At 43.8% G+C, this 27,035-nt stretch overlaps 2 long non-coding RNA genes across 3 annotated transcripts in view; one reads left to right on the plus strand and one right to left on the minus strand.

The window, feature by feature from the left end:
• The window catches only part of LOC131403672 (uncharacterized), a 47,622-nt gene extending 23,281 nt beyond the window's left edge, over positions 1 to 24,341 (minus strand). The window contains exon 1 of the long non-coding RNA XR_009219469.1: positions 24,298 to 24,341. This is a non-coding gene — a long non-coding RNA (uncharacterized LOC131403672). The remainder of the gene's footprint in view (positions 1 to 24,297) is intronic.
• The window catches only part of LOC131403671 (uncharacterized), a 47,622-nt gene extending 21,151 nt beyond the window's left edge, over positions 1 to 26,471 (plus strand). Inside the window, exons 1-3 of one of the 2 annotated variants that reach the window (XR_009219465.1) lie at positions 24,630 to 24,694; positions 24,791 to 24,976; positions 26,412 to 26,471. This is a non-coding gene — a long non-coding RNA (uncharacterized LOC131403671). Of the gene's footprint in view, positions 1 to 24,629; positions 24,695 to 24,790; positions 24,977 to 26,411 lie in introns of those variants that run through there. The other variant, XR_009219466.1, reaches the window with a different exon arrangement.
• Positions 26,472 to 27,035: the final 564 nt, after the last annotated feature.

Consider the following 27,035-nt stretch of genomic DNA (forward strand, 5'->3'; position numbering starts at 1 on the left):
TAAACCTACTTTTAAACCTAACCCTAACCCTAACATTAGCCCTCACCCTAACCCAAGTGCTAAGCCTAACGTTAAGCATAACAAAAATGTTAACCCTACATATAACACTAAACCTAAAGCTAGCACTAACTATAACCCTAACCCTAGCATTAGACCTAACCCTATACCTAATCATAACACTCCCCACAAGCCCTAACCCTAACACAAATCCAAGCCCCAGATCTGAGCATATCCTTAACCCTAACCATAGCTCTAGCCATAACTGTAAACCTAAGCATAACTGTAGACCTAGGCATAGCCCTAATGATAACCCTAGCCCTTTCCATAGCCTTGGCCCTAACGCTAACTCTAACACTAGCACTATCCCTAAACTTAGCATTAACATAAGGCTAACCTTAATGATAGCCATAAAACCAACCATAACCCTAGTCCTAACCCTAACCCTAAGCCTGGACACAAGCCTAAGCCTTACCCTATACCCTAGCTCTAACCCTAACCCTAACTCTAAACCTAACCCTAACTGTAAACCTAAGGCAAACCCTAGCCAAAACGCTAGGTCTAGCCCTAGGTCTAGACATAACATTAGCCCTAGCTTAGCCCTAAACCTGACTCTAGAGCTAATGGTAGACCTAGCCCTAACACTAATAGTAGCCCTAGCCCTAGCCCTAACCCTTGCACTAAACCTCAGCCTAAGCCTAGTTCTCGCCATAAAACCAACAATAACCCTAAGCCTAACCCTAGCACTAACTCTAACCATAACACTAAACTTAGCCCTAAGCCTAGCCCTTGCACTAACCATAAGCCTAACCCTTACCCTAACTCTAACCCTAACCATAATCCTAACCCTAGCCCTAACCCAACCCCTGGCCCTAACACTAAACCTGGCAATAACCCTAAACCTAGCCTTAGCCCTAGACTTAGCCTTAACCCTAAACCTAGCCCTAGACATAAACCTAGCCACAGCCTAATCCTAAACCTAACCCTAAAGCTATTGCTAGCCATAACCCTAACCCTAATGCTAACCCAGCCTTAGACCTAACCCTACACCTCACCCTAAGCCTAGCTCCATCTCTAACCTTAACCCTAACCAAAACCCTAAAACTAACGCTAACACTGACCCTAACACACACCATTGGTTTGATTTCAACATATGTGAATGTTGTCACACACAATAGGTGTGATGTCATACATAAAAATCTGAATTATGTCACAAAAAAGGTGAATGGCGTCACACATATCAGTGGGTGTGTTTTCACACACAAGTGTGAGCCTTGTCACACATACACCATTGGTGTGACGTCACACACACATTGAGTGATGTCAGACACACAATGTGTGTGAAATCACACAGCAACCTGGTGAAGTCACAGACAATGGGTGTGGTGTCTCACACGATAATGTGTGTGAATTCACACAAAGTGAGGGTTACACAATACACACACGTGGGATTAAAGTCAGAGTAAAATGTGAGAGATTTCACAAAAACCTGGGTGTTATTTCATACATGAGAGCGGATGTCACATCACAGTGAGTTATATGACTGCCGTCACACACAATGGGAGTGGTATCACACAACTTGTGAGATGTGACTGGCTATCCTCGTGTTATCACAATCACGGTATGTGATGTCCAAAAAAGGGTGTGATGTCACACATAATGATTGCAGTGATGTCGCACATAAAATGTGAATGATGTCACAAGCATAGCATTGGAGTCGTGTCAAACACAGTATCACAGTGATGCCACACTCAATTGGTGTGATGTCATACATAATACTGAGAGTGACACCAACATAATAATGATTGGGATATCATATGCTAATTAAGTTTGATGTCACACGCAATTGATGTGATGTGACACACAATGAGGATGTTGTCCCACACACAAGTAGTGTGATGTCACCCATAACCGTGTGTGTCACGTCATGCATAATGATGGGAGTGATATCACATGCACACAATGGGAGTGATGTCACAGTATAAAATGTGATTTATGTCAAAGGGACACAACGATGTCACACATAGCCATGGGAGTGTTGTCATACAATCCGTACGATGTCACACATAATGTGAGTGATGTCACACAGAAACATGTGAGTAATATAGCAGAGGACTCGTGACTGATGTCACACACATGTGTCAGTGATGTCACACTATTGGTGTGATGTCATAAACACAACAGGCATGTTATCTCAAATAACAGAGAGATGTCACTCCAAATATATGAGTGAAGTCACAGAAACACCATGGGAGTGATGTCAAAACAGTAGTAGAGTGATGTCCTCGAGAATCAGTGTGACGTCACACAGAATATTGGGAGTAACATCACAGGTAACAATAGCGATTTCATATGCTAAATTGCATTCATGTCACACGCAATTGGTGTGATGTCAATATCTGTGCACATTGTCACGCTCGTAATAGGTGTGATGTCATACATAAAAATGTGTCTTATGTACCCAAAAAGGGAATTGTGTCACACACGTCAATGGGTGTGTTTTCAGACACAAATGTGAGCCCTGTCACAAGTACACCATTGGTGTGATGTGACACACACATTGAGTGATGTCAAACACACACTGTATGAGAAGGCTCACACCAACCTGTTGATGTCACAGACAACGGGAGTGGTGTCTAAGGAAAATGAGTTTATATTCACACATAGCAATGAGAGTTACACAAAACACACCAGTGCGAAATGTCAGAGTAAATCGTGAGAAACTTCACAGAAAGTGAAGTGACTTCATAGATAACAGTGAGTGTCACATCACAGTTAAGAATATGACTGCCACCACACACAATGGCAGTGATATCACACAATTTGAGAGGTGTGACCGTCTAGCCCAGTGTTACCACACTCAAGGTGTGTGATGTACCAAAATGGGTTGATGTCACATGTAACGATTGGAGTGATGTCAGACACAAAATGTGAGCCATGTCACACACCATTAGAGTGATGTCAAACACTATCAGAATGATGCCACACACAATTGGTGTGATGTCATACATAATACTGGGAGTGACACCACACATACTAATGGTTTGATATCATATGACAAGGTTGATGTCATTCAAAATTGATGAGATGTGACACGCAAGGAGGATGTTGTCACACACACACAAAGGGGTGTGATGTCACCCATAACCAAGTGTGTAATATCACGCATAACATAGGGTGTGATATCACATGAACACAATGGGTGTGACGTTGCAATTTACATGTCACTGATGTCACAGATAGCAGTGGGGTTGATGTCACACTATTCATGTGATGTCACTCATAACAATGGGTGTGATGTCACACATAAATATATGAGTAATCTAAGGACACATGACTGATATCACAAATATGATGTTAATAGCCTACACTCAGGTTTCTATCCAATGTATTGAAAGAGCACTTCTGCTGAACTCAGCTTGCCAGTAGCTCTAAGGAACATACTCTAATGAGACCTTTTATACTTTTCACGACAACTATTACAGCTTATCTGTAACATCCATTCAATGAAAGTACAGTGTGAAGAAAAACTCCTTTTTTTTATCTGTTTATGATCGTCTTGAAAAGTCCCTTTTCAAAGGTTGCAGTTCGCGTCTTTGATTCAGGCTTTCTCTTACATGGAACGAAAGAATGTGCTTGTTGAACTTGCTTTGCCAGTAGCTGTTAGGGAGCATCTTCCTATGAGAGGGCTTAAACTTTTCACTACACAAGGAAGAGAATATCTATAAGATCCATTGATGAAAAACACATTCTGGAGAAAAACTCTTGCTTGTCCCTGTTTAGCATCTGCACTGAAAAGTACTTTTTCAAACATTGAAGCTCACGACATTTACTCAGGTTCTCTCTCAAATATAAGAGAGAATATTCTTACTGAGCAAAGGTTGCCATCAGCTGTAAGTAAGATCTTCCGAAGAGAGCTTTTAAGCTTTTCTCTACTGCGGGGAGAAAATATCTATAACATTCATTGAAATAACATACACGGTGGAAAAAAACACATTTTAGTTGTTGAGGATCATCTTGATGAGTGAACTTTTCAATCATTGATCTTCATGGCCTGCACTCAGGCTTTCCCTCAAATATAATGAAAGAACACCCGTTCTGAACTCAACAGCCCTGTAGCTGTAAGTCAGCCCCTCCTTGGAGGGCTTTTAAACTTGTCACTACAGCTGGGAGAGAGTATCTGTAACATCCATAAAATGAATGTCAAACATGGAGAAAATCTCCGCTGGTATGTGTATAATATCCTCCTGCAAATTGCCTTTTCCATCATCGTAGTTAACGACTGTCGCTCTGACTCTCTCTCCTATGTAATGCAAGAAACTACTTGCTGAACTCAGCTGGCAAGGAGCTTTAAGCAGGATCCTCCTTTGAGAGCTTGTAAACTTGCACTGCAGCTGCAAGGGAATATCTGTAACATCCATTACATGCAAGTTCTCTGTGGAGGAAAATACTTCCTTTTAGCTTTTTAGGATCATATTGTAAAGTGCCTTTTCATCTTTGCAGTTGATTGCATGCACTCAGGCTTCCTTCCTGATATAAAAGAAAACATCCCTGCTAAACCTACTTTGCAAGTAGCTGTAAGGAACACTTGAAGTGTTTATGATCATTAAATTTTATATGAAGATGTTACTGACAGATATTGGCAAGCTGTGTTAAGAAATAATGGTCATCATGATATTTTAGTGAGACCCTGAATACAGACTGAACTGCAGTGTATTTAAAGCCACTTAAGAAGATGATCATAGACACTTCAAGTGTAGGTTTTCTTGGTGAGTTCAGCAAGTAGATAACTTTTGTCATAACACTAACCCTAACACTACCCCCACCCCTTACTTTCACCCTAACCCTACATGTAACCCAACCGTAACCCTAACCTTAGCCATTGCTATAGCCCTAAACCAGTCCTAACACAAAACCTAGCCCTATTCCTAATCCTACACCTATTGCTAAACCTAATCTTAACCGAAACTCAGACCACCTCCAATAACACTAATAATAACCATAACACTAATCCTAGCCCTATCAAACCATAACCCAGAACTATCTAATCATAACCCAGCCCTAGCCCGAAGAGTAACCCTTCCCTACTCCTAAGAAATGCTAACTCTAACCCAAACGGTAAACCTCACCCTAAAGCTAACCTTAACCCTAATTCTAACCCTCATATTGTCCTAGATCTGACGCTCAAACTAGCCCTAGCCCACACCTTAATGCTTGTCCAAGCCTTAGACATAACCCTAACCTTAGCATTCACACTAGCAGTGGCCCTAACCCTTACACTAACCCTAACCCTAACCTTAGCCCTAACCAACAATAACTCTAACCCTAATTGTAACACCAAGCCTACCCTTTGCCCTGGACCTAACCCTAAACCAGTCCTAGACCTGACAATAACCCTGGCTCTAGAAAGAACTGTAAACATTCACCAAGTCCTAGAACTAATCCTAATCTTAGCACTAACACTAGAAATGGCCCTAACCCTAAACATAACACTAAATATATCCCTAAACCTAACGCAAACCCTAAAACTAACAGTAACCCACACCCTAAACCCAAAGCAAAACCAAACACTAAACCTAACCCAAACCCTAACCAGAACTGTATCCCTGACCCAAACACTAACCTTAACCCTAACCCGAACCTGAACCCTAACCCTAACCCGAACCACAACACTAACCCACACCATAATCCTAAGCCTAACACGTACCCTAACCCTAACCCGAAGACTAACCTGAATGCTAACCCTAAACTGAACCCAGACCCAAATACTAACACTAACCAGAACTCTAATCCTAATCTAACCCTAACCCAAACACTTACTCTAACACTAGAACTAACCCTAAACCTAAACCAAACCTTAGCCCTAAGTCAACCAACCCCTAACCTGAGCACTACCCCTAACCCTAACATGAACCGTAACCCTAAGCCTAACCCTAACCCAAACCTTAACCCGAACTAAATCATAACCATAACCCAAAACATAACCCCACCCTAATGCTAAACCTAACCTGAACCTGAACCCTAAACCTAAACTTAACACTAACACTAATCTTAACGCAAACCCTAACCCTAACCCTAACCGGAAACTAACCCTAATCCTAACCCTAACCCTAAACCCTAACACTAACATTAACCCTAAATAAAACCGGTACCATTACCCTAAGCCTAAAACTAACCATACACATAACCGTAGCCCTAACCCCAACACCAACCCTAACACTAACCTGAAACCTAACCCTAACCGTAACCTGAACTCTAACCCTAACCCTAACAGTAACCCTAAAACGAACCCTAACGTAAACACAAACCTTAAATCTAACTGAAATCCAAAGATAAGCCTAACCTTAACCCAAACAGTAACCCTCACCCTAACACTATCATGAAACCTAACACTAATCCTAAACATAAGCCTAAACAGAACCCTAACCAAAGCCAACAGTAATCCTAAACCTACCCTTAACTCTAAGCCTAAACATAACACAAACCCTACCAGTAACCCTAACCCTAACCTGAACCCGAATCCTAAATCTAAACCTAACCCGAACACTAAACCTAACTCTAAACCTCACCCTAACCCTAATGCTAACACTAAGCCAACCCAATCCTAACCCTAACTTTAGCCCTAACCCTAATTCTAACCATAAACTTTACTCTAACATGAAACCTAACGTTAACAGTAACCCGTACCTGAACCCTAACCCTAAACCTAACCAGAACACTAGCCCTCACACTAAGCTGGACTCTAAACTTAATCCTAAACTGAACCCTAAACCTAGCACTAACCCTAAGCCTAACTATAACCCGAATCCAAAACCTAATCCCAAGCATAATCCCAACCCTAACCCTAACCCTAACCCTAACCCTAAAGCTCAACCGAAACCTAATCCTAACCCAAACACAACCCTAACTTGAAACGTAGCCATTACCATAACACCAAACCTACCGCTAATACTAACCCTAACCCGAACCCGAAACATAACCCTAACGCTAATCTGAACACTAATTCTAAACCTAAACCTAAGCCTAACATGAACCTAACCCTAACCATAAGCCAACCCAATACCAACCCTAACCCAAACCTTAACGATAACCATAATCCTAACCCAAATCCGAACCCTAAACCTATCCTTAACCCAAATCCTAACCCTAAAATTAACCCGACCCTAATGTTAACTTTAATCCAAACTTGAACCTGAAGCCATACCCTAACCCTAATCCTAACCATAACATCAACACTAACCCTAACACTAACAATAATCTTCACCCAAACCCTAACCCAAACCCTAACCTGAAACCAACTCTAACCAGAACCCTAGTCCTAACCCTAACACAAACCCTATGGCTAATCCTAACTCTAACCCAAACCTGAAAGCTAACCCTAACCCTAATCTGAACACTAACCCTAAGACTAAACATAACCCTTACCCTAACATGAACCCTAACAGTAACCCTAATCCAACCCTAACCCTAAACCTAGTCATAAGCATAAGCCTAACCTAACCCTGAACCGGACCCCAAAAGTAACCCTAACCCAAAGCCTAATCCGACACTAACCTTAAACCTATTCTTATCCCCAACCAAAACCTAAACCTAACCCTAATCCGAAGGCAAACCTCACAATAAACCTAAGCCTAAACCTCACAGTAACCCTAATCCTAACTCTAACATGAACATGAACTGGAAGCCTAACCCTAAACGGAACCCTAGCCTTAAACCAAACCAGAACCCAACCCTTCCCCTAAAACTAAACCTAACCCTAAGGTGAACACTAACCCTAACCCTAACCCTAACTCCAACGCTAACCTGAACCCTAACAGTAAACCTAACCTGATACCAACACCAAACACTAACCATAACCCTAAACCAAACACTAAACCTAACATTAAACCTAACGCTAACCCTAACCCGAACCCAACACTAACCTTCAATCTAACTCTGATCCTAACCCTAACACTAACTCTAACCATAACCCTAACCTGAACCCTAAGCCAAAACCTAACCCTAACCCTAATGTTAACCCCAACCTGAATCCTAAATGTAACCATAATGCTAACTTGAATGCGAAAACTAACTTTTACCCTAAGCCCAACCTGAATTCTAAAGCTAACCCTAACTCGAACTCAAACCCAACCTAAACCCAGCCCTATCCCTAATCCAAAACTAACCCTAAACCTAGCCCTAACCCTAAGCTTAAACCTAACCCAAACCCTAACAATAACCCTAACCTTAACACAAACCCCAAACCTAACCTTGACTCTAACCCCAACCTTAACACTTTCCCTAAAATTAACACAAACCCAAAGCCTAATGTGACCGTTACTCTAACCCCATGGAGAACCCAAACTCTAACCCTAACCCTAAGCCAAACACTAACCTCATCCTAAACGTTAACATAACCCTAACAGTAAGCCTAATCCTAACCATGACAAAAAAGCAAAACATAACCCTAACGCTATCTGGAACAGGAACCTGAAACCTAACCCTAACTCTAACCCGAAAACAACCCTAACTTTACCTAACCCTAAACATAACAGGAATATTAACCATAACCACCAGCAGCCCTAAACCGTACCGTAACCCTAACTATAACCCTAATCCTAGCCTGACTCTAACTCCAACTCTAACCAGATCCTGAAACTGAACCCTAACCGTAACTCAAACACTACCCCCAACACTAAAAATAACCTTACCCTAAACTGAACCCTCCTGCTAACCCTAACCCTAACCTGAGCTCTAACCATAATTCTAACCCAAATGCTAACACTAACCCGAACCCGAACCCTAATCCAAACCCAACCATAACCCTAACCCTAGCCCTAACTCTAAGCCTAAATTGAACCCTAACTTTAACACTAACCCTAATCCGAAAATAAACCTAACCCTAACCCTAACCATAATCTGAACCCAACCTTAACCCTAAACCTAAACCTAGCCCTAACTCTAACCCTAACCCTAACAAGAAACCTAATGCTAAAGTTAAGACTTTCCCGAACCTGAAACCTAATCATAACCTTAATCCTAATACTAAGCCTAAACCTAAACCTAACCCGAAGCCTAACCTGAATCCTAAGCCTAACAAGAACCCTAACCTGAACCCGAAACCTAACCCTAACCTGAAGCCTAACCCGACCATAACACTGAGCCTAAACTGATACCGAAACCAAACCCTAACCCTGACCCTAACCGGAAAACCACCACTAACACTAAACCTAACCGTAACCCTAACTCTAACTCTAACTGGAAACCTAATATTAACTCTAACACTAAACTGAACCAGACCACTGACCCTAATCCTAACCCTAACTGTAACCCTAAATTTTAAACCTAACCCTACATGTAAAACAAACCTGTACCAAGCCCAAACCCTAACCCTACCCAGAACACTAACCCTAACGCTAACCCGAACCCTAACCCCAACGGTAACACTAACCCTGACAATAACTTGATCATACCCAAAGCTAAACTGAACCCTAACTCTAACCTGAAATCTAGAGAGGTCAGGGATCTCTCTCTCTCTCCGTCTCTCTGGCTCTCTCTGTGTCTCCCTCTTTCGGGGCCCTGAGGAGAGGAGGGGAGACGCACCCTGCCCACCTCGCCTACCTCTCCCGTGGGCCATTTTTTCTTCTGGCCGCTCTGGGAGACCTGCGGCTTGAGTTCAACCACTCAGGCCAAGGGCGCATGCACAGCAGTTGGGCCTCAAGGGTCCACAGTGAAGGCCCCGCCCGCCCACAAGGCTGAGACCAGGTGGGGCGCTCTTTTGCGCCTGCCAGTTGAAGGTGAAGAAGGAACACCACCCTTCTTGACTTGGCTTCAGCTGTTGTCTCCCTCCCATTCGACCACTTTCACTCAGCTCGCCGGATGCTTCCCTTCTTTGGAAGTGGTGGTCAGCCCTGGTAGCCAAAGGCGGACTGGGGTGCAAGGTCAAGGTTCTGCCTCAGCCAGCTGCTTCATGCCAGGCCTCATTTCTTCCTGGAAAGACAAAACCATGGCCTCACCCCACGCCTGCACTTGTCAACTCCAGCCAGGTGGAGGAGAGGCTCTGTGGAGTCTGAAGGACCGAAACAGGCATATGGCAAAGCAGTGAGTGTGGTCCCAGCAGGCCACAGGCCCAGGTAGCCGGGGCCACACTGGGAAAGCCCTTCTGGCAGCAGGTCCCAGCCTCTTCTCTGGAGTCGGGAGGGCCTGGCCTTCCTAGTGCCCAGGCCACGGCTCTGGGGAGAAATCCACGATGAAGGTCACCAGTGAGTACCTCTTCCTGAGGTCGCCAGTGCCAAGCCCAGGGCAACTGGAAGGATGGCTCAGCTCGCCTACTTTGTCCCAAGTTGGCCGGCTGGCCAGCAGGACCACACTTCTTGGCCAGGCCCCTTCCAAGGGGACATGTTCCGGAGGAAAGAGCCCGGGGCCTGCCACCAAGTTTTCTGGGGCATGTGCTGGGCACCGTCAGAGGTGAAAGCTGCCTTGTAACCGGTGTGCCAGACCTGGGATCTAGCTGCCTCCCAGACCCGGGTCTCTGACCTGTCCAGGCATCCTGAGGGAGGACGATGGAATTGGCAGTGGCGAGAGGGTGGGGGCTGATGGTGAGCCTTTCCTGGGATGCCCCGGGAGATGGCGTCTGGGTATGGGCTGTCCCTGGCCAGGTCTGAGGAAAGGACCCAGCTCAGGGCTCTCGGGGGCAGAGAGAGAACCCTCTTCTGCCCTTTCCCTTAAATTTCTTATGGCTGGACAAAGCATTAACAGTACACGTTAGCTGGAGAAAATAATCTCAATCTTAACAACATGTGTAGATGGGAGAAACAAGGGAAACTGAGTCTCTCAACACAATGGCAGAGATTCTCCTCTTAGATACTATCTTCAGCTCAAGACAAAGGGGATGTTTGGGGTGGGGTTTTCAGATTTGATAGGGGAAGAACACCATTCTCATGGATAGTGACATGGAAAACTTTGTCTGAACGTTTTCCCCTGCTCTGGCATCAGGTCCCGAACGGACAGCATGGAAGTGACAAGGAACCAACCTCTCTGTGGTGGGGCTGGTCCAGGGGCGGTTATGGGGGTGGTGGGGGAAGTGTGATGGTGTGTGAGTTGGTACCAGTGGTGGAGGCAGCGACTCATAGTTCAGGGATCTCTCTCTCTCTCTGTTTCTCTCTCTCTCTCTCTCAAGGACCTGAGGAGAGATGTGGGCTCAACCTGCCCACCTTGCCTACCTCTCCCATGGGCCCATCTTTCTCTGGTCTCTCTGGGAGCCCTGAGGGCTTGGGTTCAATATGTCAGGCCCAGGGCGCATGCACGGCCACCGGGCCTCAGGGGTCCTCATTGAATGCCTCGCCTGCCCACTGGTCTCTGACCAAGTGGCGCTCTCTCTCACACCTGCCACGTGCAGGTGAAGAAGGAATACTGCCCTTCTTGACTTGGCTTCAGCTATTATCTCCCTCCTATCCCCCCACACGCACTCAGGTCACCAGCCACTTCCCTACTTTGGAAGTGGTAGTCTGGCCCTGGCTGCCAAGGCAGACTGGGGTGCGAGGTCAAGCCTCTGCTGGGGCCAGCTGCTTCGTCCTGGACCTCATTTCTTCCTGGAATGACCAAACCATGGCCTCACCCCACGTCCACACTTTTCGACTCCAGCCAGGTAGAGGAAAGTCTCTGTAGAGTCACAAGTGTGGAGACAGGCATATGGCAATGCAGTGAGTTTGGCCCAAGCAGGACAAAGCCTAAGGATTTGGGGACACCCTTGATGTGCCCTTCAGGCGACAGGTCCCAGCCTCTTCTCTGGATTAGTAAAACCCTGGACCTCCAAGTGCCCAAGGTTAGGGTTAACCTTAACCTTAACCCAACCACGAACCCACAACCTATCCATAACTGAAACCCTAACCCTAACTCTAAACATAAGACTAACACTAACCCACTTGCTAATACTAAGCCTAAACTGAACCCTAACCCTTAATACAACCCTAACTGAAACAAAACCCTAAATCTAAACCGAACCTGAAACCTAACCCTAACCCTAAACAGAACCCAAACCATAGCCTAAACCTAACACTGACCCAAACTACCTGTAGCCCAAACTGAACCGAACTCTAAAGATAACCCTAACCTTTACCAGAACCCTCACCCTTAGTGTAAACAGAACATTAACGCTAACCCGTGTCTGAATGCTAAGTCTAAACGGTACCGAACAACTAACCCTAACCATAACTAGAGCCTGAATGCTAATTCTAAACTGAAACAGAACCCTAACAGAATCCATAAAGCTAACCCGAACACTAAGCCTGTCCCTAATACCTAACCTGAATGCAATCCTAACTGTAAACTGAAACTGAATCCTAACCCTAACACTAACACTAACCCGAATAGTATGCCTTGCCCTAAACAGAACCCTAACGCTAACCCTAACCCCAACAGTAACACTAACCCTAACCTGATCATAACCCTAACCGTAAACTGAATCTGAAGACTAACCTAACATGTAGCTGAATCCTAACCCTAACCCTAACCAGAAACCTAACACCAACAATAAACCTAACCTTAATCCCAACCCTAAACCTAACACTAACCCTAACCATAACATTAACGTGAATCATTAACCTATCCACAACCGGAGTCGTAAAGCTAACCATAACCCTAACCCTAAACCTAACCATAATGTTAAACCCAACCTGAACCCTAGTGCTAACCCTAACAAGAAACCACACCCTAATCCTAATCCTAAGCAGATCCCGAACCCGAACTTTAACCCTATCCCTAATCTGAACACTAACTATAACACTAAACCTAAACCTAAGCAAAACCATAAGCCTAAGCAGAACCCTAACGCGAACCCAACCCTAGCCCTAACCTGAACCCAAACCCTGAATCTAACACTAAACGTAACCTGAAACTGAACCCTAACGTTAACCCTCACACTATCGCTAAACCTAACTTAAACCATAACCCTAATCCTAACCCTGAATCTAACCCAACCCTAATCCTAACCCGAAACCTAACCCTAATCCAAACAGTAAACTTAACATGAACACTAACCTTAACTCCAAACCTAACCCTAAACCTCTACCTACCAATAACCCTAACAAGAACACTAACCCTAACCCACGTGAACCCTAACACTAAAGCTAACCCTAAATCAAACCCTAAACCGAACTCAAACCCTAACACTAACTCGCACCATAACCCTAACCCTAACCGGTACCCTAAATCTAACCCAAATCCTAACCCAAAACCTAACACTAAACCGCATTTCAACCCAATTACTAACCCGAACCCGAACCCTAACCCTAACATAACTCTAACCTGAACCCTTAGCCTAACCCCAAAACTAATCCTAAACCTAAAGCAAACACTAGCTCTAACGCAACTAAACCCTGACCCAAACACTAACCCTGAACCTAACCAGACCCTACACCTAAGCATAAACCTAACCCAAACCCTAACATGAACCAAATGATAACTGTAACCCAAAGCATGACCCCAACCTACCGTTAAATGTAACTCAAACACAAACCCGAACTCTAACCCGAACACTAACCCTAATCCTAACGTGAACCCAAACCCTAACCCTAACCCGAAGCCTAAGCTTAACCTAACTCTAAGCCTAACCTGAGTTCCGAAACCGAACTGAAACCAGAACCCCAATCAGACCACTAACTCTAATCCTACACCTAACCATAACCCTAAGCCAAATCTGAACCCTAACCCTTGCACTAAACCTAACCCTAACCCTAACCTTGACAGTAACCCTAAGCCTAACCCTAAACCTAACCCTAACCATAACCCTAGCCTGAAAACTAACACTAACCGTAACCCGAACTATAACCCTAACCCTAACCTAACCCAACCCTAAACCTAGCCCTAAACCTTTTCCTAAGCATAATCCAAACCATAGCAGTAACCCTATCACTAATCCAAAACCCAACCTTAACCCTAAAACTTCCCAGATCCCAAAAACAAAGCCTAACACCAACCCTAATGCAAACACTAAACCTAACACTAATCCTAAACCTAACCCTAACCCTCATGCAAACTCTAACCCTAAACTTAACACGAACACTAGCCCTAACCCTAAACCCTAACACTAAATTTAAGCCTAAAGAAAACAGGTGCTGGAACCCTGACCCTAACACTAACCAGACCCCTAACCTGAACCCTAAACTTAAACCTAACTGTAACCGAAACAGAGGCTAAGCCTAACCATAACAGTAACCCTAACCCTAACTCTGTCCAGAAACCTAACCCTAATCCTCACCCTAACCTGAAACCCAACCCTAATGCTAACACTAACCCGAACTCGAACCCTAACCCCAACATGAACACTAACGCTAAATTTAATCTGAACCAGAACCAGACCCCTAACCATAACCCAAATTCTATCCCTAACTAGAACACAAAACCAAACATACCCCTAAACCTAACCCTAAGCCTAACACGAAGCCTAACCCTAACTCGTACCATAAACTGATCCCTAACCCTAAACCTAACCTGAAGACTGACCAGAACCTAACCCTAACCATAACCACAATCCTAACTCTAACTCCAACACTAACCAGACCAGTAACCTAACCCTAACCCTAACTCGAAGCCTAACCCTAACTCGTACCATAAACCGATCCCTAACCCTAACCCTAACCTGAAGACTGAACAGAACCTAACCCTAACCCTCACCCTAACCCTCACCGTAATCCTAACTCTAACTACAACACTAACCAGACCACTAAACCTAACCCTAACCCTAACCTGAACCCTAGCACTAACCTTAAACTAAAGCTAACCCGACCACTGACCTGAAGGCTAACTCTAACCCTAAACCTAACCAAAGCAGTACAAGCACCCTAACTCTAACCCTAACCAGAACCCTAACCCTAACCCCAACCCTAACCCTAACACTAACACTAAAGTAAACCCTAACCAGAACCATAACCCTAACCATAACCTGAAAACTAACAATAACCAAACCTTAACCCTAATGGGAAGGCAACGATAACCCTAATTCTAAGCAAGCAGTAACACTTACCCTAAGCCTAACCCTAACTCAAACCTGAACCCTAACTCTAACCCAGCCCTAACACTAACCAGAATCCTAAGTCTAACATTAACCCAAATCCTAAATGCAACCCTAACCATAAACCAGCCTGAACTCTAACCCACACCCTGACCCTAACCCTAAGTGGAACCCAACCATAACCTTGACAGTAACCCTAACAATAACCCTAACCCAAACCCGAACCCAAAAGCTAAACCTAAACCTAATCCTGATCCCAATCCTAGCCCTAAACCTAAACCAAACCAGTACACAAAACCTAACCTGAACCCTAAGCCTAACCTTAACCCTAACCACAGCCCAACCCGAACCCTAATCCTAACCCTAAACCTAACCCGATCCCTAACACAAACTCTAACACGAACCTTAACCCGAAAGCTAGTAATGATTCACACTTGGATACAAAGATGTTTCTTTCTGTCAACTTACAAACTGAGAGAAGATAGTGTGTTCTCTAAGGAATTTGAGAGTGTTCCTGTCTCTAGGAACTCCACGGCCCTGTTTCCAAACCTCCTTTCAGAAGGTGATCATTAGCAGGTGGAAGGAAGGAAGATGGGGCATGAAGGTACTTCCAGGAATGGACGTTATCCATAGTTTAACTCAGCTGTAGTAGTGATTGCCCCTCAGATACCAAGATGTTTCTTACCATCTTCTCACAAGCCAGGATAAGAAAGTGCCTTCTCTAAGGAATTAGACTGAGATTCTGTCTCAAGGCCCTACATGGCGCTGTGCACAACTTTCCTTGGGAAGGCAATCTTTAGGAGCTGCAAGGAAAGGAGATTGGGCATGAAGTTACTTCCAGGAATGGCTGGTATCCATCATTTCACTCAGCTCTAGTAGTGATTGCCACAAAGATAGAAAGATGTTTGATAACAGCTACTTACTTTCCAGGATAAGAAAGTGCCCTCTCTAAGGCATGTGAGTGAGATTCTCTCTGAAGGCCCTATGTGGGCCTGTGGAAAACCTTTTTGGGAAGGTGATCTTTAGGAGTGGGAAGGAAGAGAGATGGAGCATGAAGTTACTTCCAGGAATGGGTTCTATACATAGTTTATCCGAGTTGTAGTAGTGATTGCCACTCAGAAACAAGGATGTCTCTTACCATCTAAATACAAGCCGGGATAAAAAAGTGCCTCCTCTAAATCATGTGAGTGAGATTGTCTCCCAAGGCCCTTCATGGGCCTGTGTAAACCTGCTTGCCAAGGCGATCCTTATGCGCTGGAAGGAAGGGAGATCTGGCAAGAAGTTTTTTCCAGGAATGGGAGTTATACATAGTTTAACTCAGCTTTAGTAGTGATTACCACTCAGATAGAAAGATGTTTCTTTCCATCTACTTACAAGCCGAGATAAGAAAGTGCCTTGCCTAAGACATGTGTGTGAAATCCTCTCTCAAGGCCCTCCATGGCCCTGTGCACAACCTGGTTTTGGGTGGCGATCTTTAGGAGCTGGGAGAAAGGGAGATTGGGCACCAAGTTGTTTCCAGGAATGGGTCTTATACATAGTTTTACTCAGCTGTAGTAATGATTGCCACTCACAAACAAAGATGTTTCTAACCATCTACTTCCAACCCAGGATAAGAAATTCCGTTCCCTAAGGCATTTGAGAGTGATCATGTGTCAAGGCCCTACACAGCCCTGTTTCCATACCTGCTTTGGGAAGGTGACCCTTTGGAGCTGGAAGGAAGGGAGATTGGGCAGAGAGTAATTTCCAGGAATGGGAGTTATACTTACTTTAGCTCAGCTGTAATAATGCCTGCCACTCAGATACAAACATGCTTCTAGCCATCTACTTAGAATGTAGTACGAGAAAACGTGCTGTCAATGGCTTATGAGTGAGATGCTGTCTCAAGACAATACACAGTCCTGTTTCCAAACCTGTTTTGAGAAGGCGATCCTTAGGAGTTGGAAGGAAGGGAGATTGGGCACTTAGTCATTTCCAGGAATGAGTGTTATACTTAGTTTAGCTCAGCTGTAGCAATTCTTGCCACTCAGATACAAACATGATCCTAACCATCAACTTAGAATCCGCTATCAGTAAGTGTGCTCTCTATGGCTTGTGAGTCAGAGTGTCTCAAGGCACTACATGGTCCTCATTCCATACCCTCCTTCATAAGGCAATCCTCATGTACCGGAAGGAAGGGATATTGGGCCTGAACTTTGTTCCAGGAACTGGTGCTATGCATGGTTTAGCTCAGCTGTAGTAGTTATGCCACTCAGAAAGATGTTTCTTACCATCAACTTACAAACCGGGATAAGAAAGTTCCTTCTCTAAGGCATGTGCGTGAGATTCTCTCTCAAGGCCCTACATGGCCCTGTGCAAAACCTGCTTTGGGAAGGCGATCCTTAGGAGCTGGAAGGAAGACACATTGGGCATGAAGTTACTATCAGGAATGGTTGTAATACATAGTTCAACTCAGCTGTAGTAATGAATGCCTCTCAGATACCAAGGTGTTTCATATCATCTACATTCAAACCCGGAAAAGAAATTGTGTTCTCCAAGGCATTTGAGAGTGATCCTGCCTCAAGGCCCTACATGGCACTGTTTATAAACCTGCTTTTGGAAGGAGATTTGTAGCAGCTGGAAGGAAGGGAGATTGGGCACGAAGTCATGTCCAGAGACAGGTGATATGCATAGGTTAGCTCAGTTGTAGTAATGATTACCACTCATATAGCTACTTGTTCCCAGACTGTTACTTACAAGGGGGTTGAGAAAGTGCCTTAGCAAAGGAGTATGAGATTCATTCTCAGGGCACAAAATGGCATTATGCTCCAAACTGGGTTCAGGTTTTTCACCATTACAAGATGGAAAGAAGAGAGGTTAGGCACAAATTTATTTCCAGGAATGGGCGTTACTCATACTTCTGTGAAGCTCTAGGAATGAGTGTCACTCATATAGAAACTTGTCCATGGACTTCTACTTAGAAGCCTGCATCAGAAATTTCCTTCTCAAGGGAAAGTGAGATTAATTCTCAGGTCCAGAAATGGCATTATGTTCCAAACCTGGGTGAGGAAAGTGATCTTTACAACATGGGAGGAAGAGAGATTATGCACAAAGTTATTTCAGGGATTAGGTGTTATACACTTTTTAAAAGTGCCTTCTCAAGGGAATGTGAGATTTGTTGTCCAGGTGCGAAATGACAATATCTTCGAAATCTGGTTTAGGTTTGTGATCTTTATGAGAGGGAAGGAAGAGAGATTAGGCACAAAGTTACTTCCCGGAATGGGTGCTATATGAAGTTTACCTCAACTGTAGTAATGATTGCCAATCATATACAAACTTCTTCCTAGACATCTACATAAAAGCCAGGATCAGAACATTCCTTCTGAAAACAATGTGAGACTCCTTCTTAAGGACCAAAATGGCATTATGGTCCAAATCTGGTTTAGGTTTGTGATCCTTACGAGATGAAAGGAAGAGAGATTAGGCACAAAGTGATTTCCAGGAATGGGTGTTGTATCAACATTGTCAGCCCCAGTAATGACAGTCACGCCTATACAAACTTGTTCCTAGATATCTACTTAGAAGCTGGTATCAGAGAATCTGTTCTCAAAAGAATGTGAAAGACCTGAGAGGACACTATGTTCCAAACCTGGTTGATGAAGATGGTCCTTATGAGCCGGAATGAAGAGAGTTTGGGCATGAAGTAATTTCCAGGAATGGCTGTTAGTCACAGTTTAGCTCAGCTGTATCAATAATTGCCAAACATATACAAACTTGTTCCTAGACTTCTACTTAGAAGCCGGGATAAGAAGCTTCCTTCTGAAAGGAATATGTGGTTTCTTCTCTTTTTTCTTTGTGAGTAAGATCAGCCCTGAGTGAACGGCCATGCCAATCCTCCTGTAATTGCTGAGCAAGGCTGTCCCAGACCTAACATCCATCGCGATCTTCCTCCACTTGATGTGGGATGCCACCATAGCATGGTCAGACAAGTTGTGTGTCGGTGTGTGCCCGGTATCCAAACCTGGGCCACCAGCAACAGAGGGTGCACACTTAACCACTACACCATGGTGCTGGACCCTATGAGGTTCCTTCTCAAGGCCCCAAGTAGCATAATGTTCCAAAAATGGTTGAGCAAGCCGATTCTGATGAGATAAAGGAAGAGAGATTAGGCACAAAGTGATTTCCAGGGATGGCTGTTATACATACTTTAGCTCCTGTAGTCATGATTGCCACTCATATGCAAACTTGTTCATAGTAATCTACATACAGGTCAGGCACACAAAGGGCCTTTGCAAAGGAATGTGACATTCCTTCTCAGGGCCCCAAATCACAATATGTTCCAAACCTGGCTTAGGTTTGTGATCCTTACTGGATGGAAGGAAGAGAGACTGGGCACAATGACAGTTTCATGAAGGAGTTTTACACATGGATTAACTCAGGTGTAGTAATGATTGCCACTCATATACAAACTTGTTCCTAGACATTTAGATAACCCCAGGATCAGAAAGTGACTTCTCAAAGAAATGTGAAATTCCTTCTGAAGGCCTGAAACAGCAATATGTTCCAAACTTGGTCGAGGAAGGTGGTACTTACGAGCTGGAAGTAAGAGAGATTGAGCATGAAGTTTTTTTCCAGGAATTGATGCTATTCATAGAATAGCTCAGTTGTACTAACGATTGCCACTTACAGAGAATCTTGTTCCTGGACATATACTTAGAAGCAGTGATCAGAAAGTGCCTTCTTAAAGGAATATGTGGTTCCTTTTCAAGGCCGGAAATGGCAATATGTTCCAAACGAGGTTGAGGAAGGTGGGCCTTATGATCTGGAAGGAAGAGAGACTGGCACGAAGTTATTTTCAGGAATAGGTGTTATTCATAGTTCAGCTCAGTTGTAGTAATGATTTCCACTCATATGCAACCTTGTTTCTAGGGATCTACTTAGAAGCTGGGATCAGAAAGTTCCCTCTCAAGGTAATGTGAGATTCCTTCTCAAGGACCGACATGGTATTACATTCAAAACCTTGCTTAGGAATGTAATCCTTTAGAGCTGGAAGGAAGAGAGATGGGGTAGGAAGTTATTTTGAGGAATGGCTCTCAGACACACAACTGCTCTTCCTCACAGCACCTGTGTTAAGTTTTGGGGCCACATAGGTATCTGGGGAAATAGGCCAAAAGCTTCCACAAAGCAAAGCGAAACCTCCAGAAGTGGTGGAAGTGGCCTAAGTCAAACATACTGCTAGTGTGACCTTCCGGGAATTTGCCATATTGTGAACAATGTAAGGTAGGAGGCTGGAGAGCTACACGGAGATGTCTGATGGGCGTAGCTAGGTTTTCTGTGGGCTCCCAAACCTGAGGAGACAGAGATCTACCAGACTTAGGACCAGATCCCTGTGTGGGGGAGGGGAGCACCGCAAACAGGAACAGGGGGAAAGTGGAAGGCCTGGGTTTACTAAAACTGAGACCCAGATCCAACTCTGATCAAGGTCTGATTGGACTCAGGTGCTCCAACTTCACTCTGTTTCCCACTGAAGGAAGATAAGGTCATGTGAAACCTCTCGAGTTAAGTTACACAGACGTTACAAAAACACTCGTGGGAGGCTGGAGAAGGCAAGCCACAGACTGGGAGAAGACCTTTGCAAATCACATATCTGACAGGACTATAAAGAACTCTCAAAACTCGGCAATAAGAAAATCCCAGTTTAAAATGGGCACAGATTTGGACACTTCACCAAAGAAGATGCACAGATGGCAAAAAAGCACATGAAAAGATGTTCAAGGTCGTTAATCACGAGAAAAAGCACATAAAAACCACATTGAGATCCTGCTATGTACATACTGGAATGACTAGAATTAAAGAGGTTGACCATACCAGGTGTTAATGAGGACGGAAAGTAACTGGAACACTCCTACATTGCTGGTGGGAACACAAAGTGCTTCAGCCTGTTTGGAAAACAGTTTTAAAGTGGAGTTTGTTATGCTGCTGTAACAAATCAGCACAAATTTCATGGCTTAAATCAACTCAGATTTATCGTTTTACAGTTCTGTAGGTTAGCAGTCTGACACGGGTCTCTTTGGGTTATAATCAAGGTGTTGGCAGAGCTAGGTTCTTTTTGGGGGACTTTAAAGCTTAATCCATTTCCTAGCCTTTTCAAGCTTCTAGAGACCACCACATTCCTTACCCTATGGCCCCCCTCCTCCACCCTCAAAACCAAGAACTCGACATCTCTCTCACCCTGCTTCCCTTGTTCTATCTTTTTCTCTACTCTACTGCTTCTCTTTCCCTTTTAAGGGCCTTTGTGATGCACTGGGCCCACCTGGATAATCCAGGATAATCTCCCTATTTTAAAGTCAGTTGATCAGCAACCTTAATTCCGTCTGCAAATTTAATTCACTTTTGCCAAGTAAACTAATGTATTCCCAGGTTCCAGGGATTAGGACATCTTTGCGGGCCATGACTTTGTTACCACAAAGAGTTTTTAAAAATAAAGTTAAACATGCACATACCATATGACCCAGCAATTCCACTTCTATGTGCTTACCCAGGAGAAGAAGACATGTTCATACAAAAACTTGTTTGCCTTCTCAAATCATAAAGATTTATAGCAGCTTTATTCATAGTCAAAAAGACAAAACTGAAAATAACTCACATGTCCTTCAACTGATGGATGGATAAACAGTGGTAAATTCATACAATGGATACTACATTCAGCAATAAAACAGAAGGAACTGCTGATACAGTCAACAACATGGATGAACACTCAAATAAATGTATCATGCTAAATGAAAGAAACCAGTCTCAAAAGGCCAAATACTGTAGGATCCCATTTATATGATATTCCAGAAAAGACAAACCATAGAGAAAGACAAGAGATCATTAGCCACCAGGGGTTAAGGTTGGGGGAAGAGTTGACTACAAAAGAGCAGCTCAAGGGAGTTCTGGGTGCTGGAACTGTTCCATATCTCAATTTTGGTAGTTGCACAGCTCTATGCGTTTGTCAAAACAGTTGTACAAAGAGGAAAACAAATACTTCATTTCTCACCCTTCAGAATGGCAAAATTTTAAAAATCTGACAATGCCGATCTGACAATTCCCAGGGCAAGGATGACTCAAACAATGTTGGAGGGAATGCAAATTGTTAAAACTTCAGAGGATGATTTGGCTGCAGCTCGTCAAGATGCAGATGCACATCAGCCTCTGGCCCAACAATCCAATCACAGGCAGGTGTCCATTCTAGCGAGTCCACACGTGTGCTCGAGGAGACACACAGAAGGATAGTCATTAAACATGACAGGGGAATAAATTAATTGTGGTTAGTAGTTATTTAAAAAAGAAAGGAAAGAAATGCATATGGGAAATAATCGACCCTGCTGGCTACGTATATGATAGGAGAAGGTAACTCATTGGTTTGTCTACTTAATAGTATGTAGCACAGAGAGCACTGTAGTAGGAATCTGGAGACAAGCATCTGAGCATTTAGTTCCAACTCTGCCACTAAAGCATCAGTCTGACTGTGGACGACTTAACTCAAGAAACCTCACTTTCCATTTCCTAGAAATTGAAGAGGTTAGGCTCTAAACCACTAAAATTATTTCCAACTCAACAATTCTATGATTCAATAAGTCAACAATCAAAAATTATATTCCAAAGTACCTATGTTGAGAAACTGTTTTTCCCAGACACCCTGAAATCAGAAAGTATCAGAGAAATAAGACATCTTAATATATTGATACATAAAATGGTCCAAATGTCTTGGAATGTCTATGACCAGGTTTTTAATCAAGATCATAACTCAGAAAGAGTGTAAAAGCAACTAAACCTGCCATAACGACTTGGGTCACCCTCAGGTAAAATTTATATATCCTCTCCCATTTTAACATTCCAAAAGAAGTTCCCCATACCAATGAGTCCATCTTGTCAAGTTCAGGTCTGTCTAGCCAAAAGTCATTCATGTATATGGTAAGATTTACTTGATTTTTTTAACAAAGATAAATCGATGAATGGCTTTTTGTATTTTTGCCTGTTTCATCTATAAAGAGCTTACATTATAATTTAATAGCTTCAGCCTGCTACAATAATTTAAAGAGCCTTTTGAAACTTGTAACACGCCATGTCCAACACGATCTAGTAAAAATATCAGTAGTTCAGAATCCAAAAAAGCTCATTTAAAAGTTTCATTACCGCCAATACTTACACTTCAAAGACACCAAAAACCAACATGTCATTTCTTCCTACTGCAGAATTTAATAGGTTATTAACTTCTGGTATCATCCAAAAGCATAATTAGGATGCTATCATTAACATGTATTTTTTTAATAAGAAATATTAAAACTAATGATTAAACTATTAAATTAAATGATTAACTAAATATGAAAACTAATGACAACTAACGATCTGTTGCCTTTCCCTATGGTTTATCTTTTCTAGAATATTATATAAATGAAATTCTACCATATTTGACCTTTTGACCTTTCCCATTGTCAGTCAAATCAAAATTTCAAACTTCTTGTCCTATGGGCTTTCCAAATCTAAATTCTTACAATTCTAAATGGGTACGGGGACAAAACAGACACTATATACAACTTCCAAAATCCTCCTCTTTATCCGATTTTAGTTTTAGCACCAACTGCCAAGAAAATCTTTTCAACTGTAACCAAAATTCCATTCACATTATGTCAGTCATCAATTGATCAGTCATCAGTCTATGTTAACAGAAGGTGAGTTAGTATTAGGAAGGTACACAATTTGCACCAAAGATTGTTTAAATCTCCTTTCATTAAATGCAGTTTACAACAATTCACAGACTTCAAAGTTCACCTTGCAAATATACACTCAATTATCAGAAACCGTGAATGCGATCAGGCTTTTCTATAAAGATGGTCTCAAGGATGTAGGAACCGTTCATTTGTTTAATGAAGGCAATGAGGAGCCCAATAGCCTGAGCAGAGTCAGGCAGAGGAGCGCTGACCACAGGCCCTCTTCCGAAGGAAAGCGTTCACCCAGAGATGTCGCGACCTGGCCTAGACAGGGTCTCGGGTGGCGCGAATTCAAGGGCGGGCACTCAAGGCAGGCGACTCCCTGCCGCCCCCTGCACCTCGGATGGGTGGGCAGGAGGCCCTGCCAAGGTGAGTCCCCGCTGAGGTGGGGACCCACCAAGGCACAGGGACAGGCTGGCCAAGCGGCACTCTTCTGCTCCTCCAAGGGACAGAGGTTGGGCTCCCCCACCTGAAGCAGCCAGCCAGCAGCCTCAGCCCCCGGTCCCATCTGCCGCCCCAGACACCGCGCTCCCGCCATATGTGGTGGAGCTCTCCACGCCGAGCCCACTGCCCACCGCCTACCTCGCCGCCGCTCCTGCCCAGTGTTCCTCCACACTGCAGAAATGAAAGCTCCCCGCGCTGAAAATCCTGGAGGAAGGATCCAGAATCTGCCCGAGCACCCCCCCCACAAACTCCAGTGGCCACCACTTCCGCATCAGGGTCTCTGCCCCCAGTGCATGCGCCCCGGGGATCTCCAGCTCGCCGGCCCCTCTGCCACTCTGAGCACTGGTCATGCGCTTATGCGGGACTCTGAGGATACAATAGGAACCCTTGGCGGGGGCACTGGGAGGGGTGTCGGGGATTGGGGACCGAGGTGTCCATGATATGGAGAGCAGGAGTGCGCTCATGCTGTGCAGCCCTTGACTCTGCTCTCCCTGGATGACCTTCAGCTCCTGGAGAAGTTCTGCCTTCCCTTGAGGTGGCTTCTCCTGTCCTGAGAAGCCCGTTACACGATCTAACATCTGTTTATAAAAGAACGATGACATCCTTAACACCCAGTGTGTTGTGTCTCCAGAAGAATTCTCTGCTTCCCCAGAAGATGAGACAGGGAGCAGCTGGGACTGGGTTCTGACCAAGGAAGGAAGGATGCTGAGGGCACAGCTGACTCCCCTCCACTGGCTCCTTCCCCTGATCCATGGCCCTGATGGGGCAACAGCGCTGGGGACTCCTGCAGGTGACAACGCTCAAGTGTTTGCCCACGGTATTACATTTCTTATGGTTTAGTGGTTAAAACAGGGGGCTAGCTGTCAGTTATTCAGACGATTTCATTTTCAGAAATGTCTTTGGACAAAGAAGTTTGTTTTCTTCATCTTTGATTTTTAAAATCAATAACAATAATTAAAATACTCATTTTCTTAATCTCATTGGCATGCAAAAACAAAAAAGTCACTTGGATTTCACCAAATTGACCACATTTTCATTAAAACTTTGAAAGTATTGCTGATTGAGTTAAAGAAAACATTTGGGAAGGACAATTACCTTCAGATAGTATCTTCCCAGATAAATGTACAAACACAGAGTTATGAGCCGTTTGAGGGGCCTGGTAAATCCAGTTTGAGTTTTACAATGGATCGTCCAAAGTACAGATTAAATTAGTAATTTTCTGAGGAGTTTTCGAGTAAATGTTCATGTCGCCTTCATCAAATAGGTCTGGTGATTTAAATGAAGGTTGAGCTAAAGATAAAAGTTTTCAAGAGACTGAGACATATTAGGTAAATGTACTTAAAAAGGGTGCAAATTAAAGTAAATCTGCCATTATCCTCTTTAAAAGAGATTCAGAGTAACATTATTGTCAAGGTATAAGAAGGAATAGAAATGTTTTATAAAAACAATTCTTCAATTCTACAGGACCTAACGTCACATTCTAGAAGTCTCCATAGTCTTTCACTCATCTAGATTTAAATTGTTCAATTAATACTTTAAAGACTAATGAATCTGAGGGCAAAATATTCAAGGTCATTGTTTAATTGTTTTTCATTGTTGCAAAGTAGATGGGTATGAACTGTGGCTGAAATCCATGGACTTGAAGAAGAAAAATATACAGAACTTATTTATCACTCTCACAGTGTGTCCTGACTTAATCCTACACATGTGCCAAGAATAAAGCCTCAAGGAATTCCATTATGTTATTAGAAATGACATCTTTCATTCACAATGAATATTCTCTAATTAATTATCTAACTAGTAATTATGTTCCTGATGCAAATAGGCAAGTAAAAGAATCCATGCCTGATTAAATTGGGCTCATAACATGTATACATGGGAGACACGTGAGAAATGGAGTCTCTCAAAAGAATGGCAGAGATGCTCCTCTTAAATACTATCTTCAGATAAGACAAAGGAGGATGTTGGGGGTGGGGTTTGGGATGTGAGACTGGCAGAAGACAATTCTCATGGAGAGGGACATGTAAATATTTGTCTGAACCAACTCCCCTGTACTAGGTTCTGGTCCTGAAGGGACAGCAGGGCGGTGACCAGGAACAGGCCTCCCAGTGGTGGTGCCTTCCCAGGGGTGGCATGGGGATGCTGGGGGAAGGAGGATGGTGTGTGACAAGGCACTAACAGTGGAGGCAACAATGCAGAGGTCAGGGATCTCTCTGGTTCTCTCACTCTCTCTCTCTCTGTCTCTCTCTCAGGGACCTGAGAAGAGGAAGTTGGCACAGCCTGCGCCCCTAGCATACCTCTCTCATGGACCCTTCTTTCTCTGGCCACTATGGGAGCCCTGCGGCCTTGGGTTTAACCCATGAGGTCAAGGGCACATGCACAACCACTGGGCCTAGGGGGGGCCTTGGGGGTCCTCAGTGAAGGCCCCACCTGCCCGCGAGGCCTTGACACGGTGACACCACCTGAAAATAAAGCAAACACATATAAGCATATGTAGTTTTAAAAGGAAAAGCACACAACTAAAAGAACTGATATCATTAAATACAGTATTCTATTTGTTTATGTGTCAAATTACTGATAGGAAATAGCCCGGTGTAGTGATAGTAGAATTGATCAATTTCATAGAGAATTCTTTTAACGGCTGTTCATATCTTGTGTTTTACATCATTGGTTAGGGTTATATTTTCATCTTTTCCTTTCCTAGTCTCTCCATCAATCAACCTTGAAGTGGAACTGAGCACATGCTTTTCAGAAGCGGCATCATTCTCTACTCAGCCAGAGCATTGGGCCTGACAATAGCTGGATCCAGCAGAAAACTGCACACTCTAGGAGATGTCATGTGGAGATGTGCCTGGCTGGACTAATAGTCACGTGGA

Source organism: Diceros bicornis, unplaced genomic scaffold (genome assembly GCF_020826845.1).
Source record: "Diceros bicornis minor isolate mBicDic1 unplaced genomic scaffold, mDicBic1.mat.cur scaffold_77_ctg1, whole genome shotgun sequence".
NCBI lineage: Eukaryota > Metazoa > Chordata > Mammalia > Perissodactyla > Rhinocerotidae > Diceros > Diceros bicornis.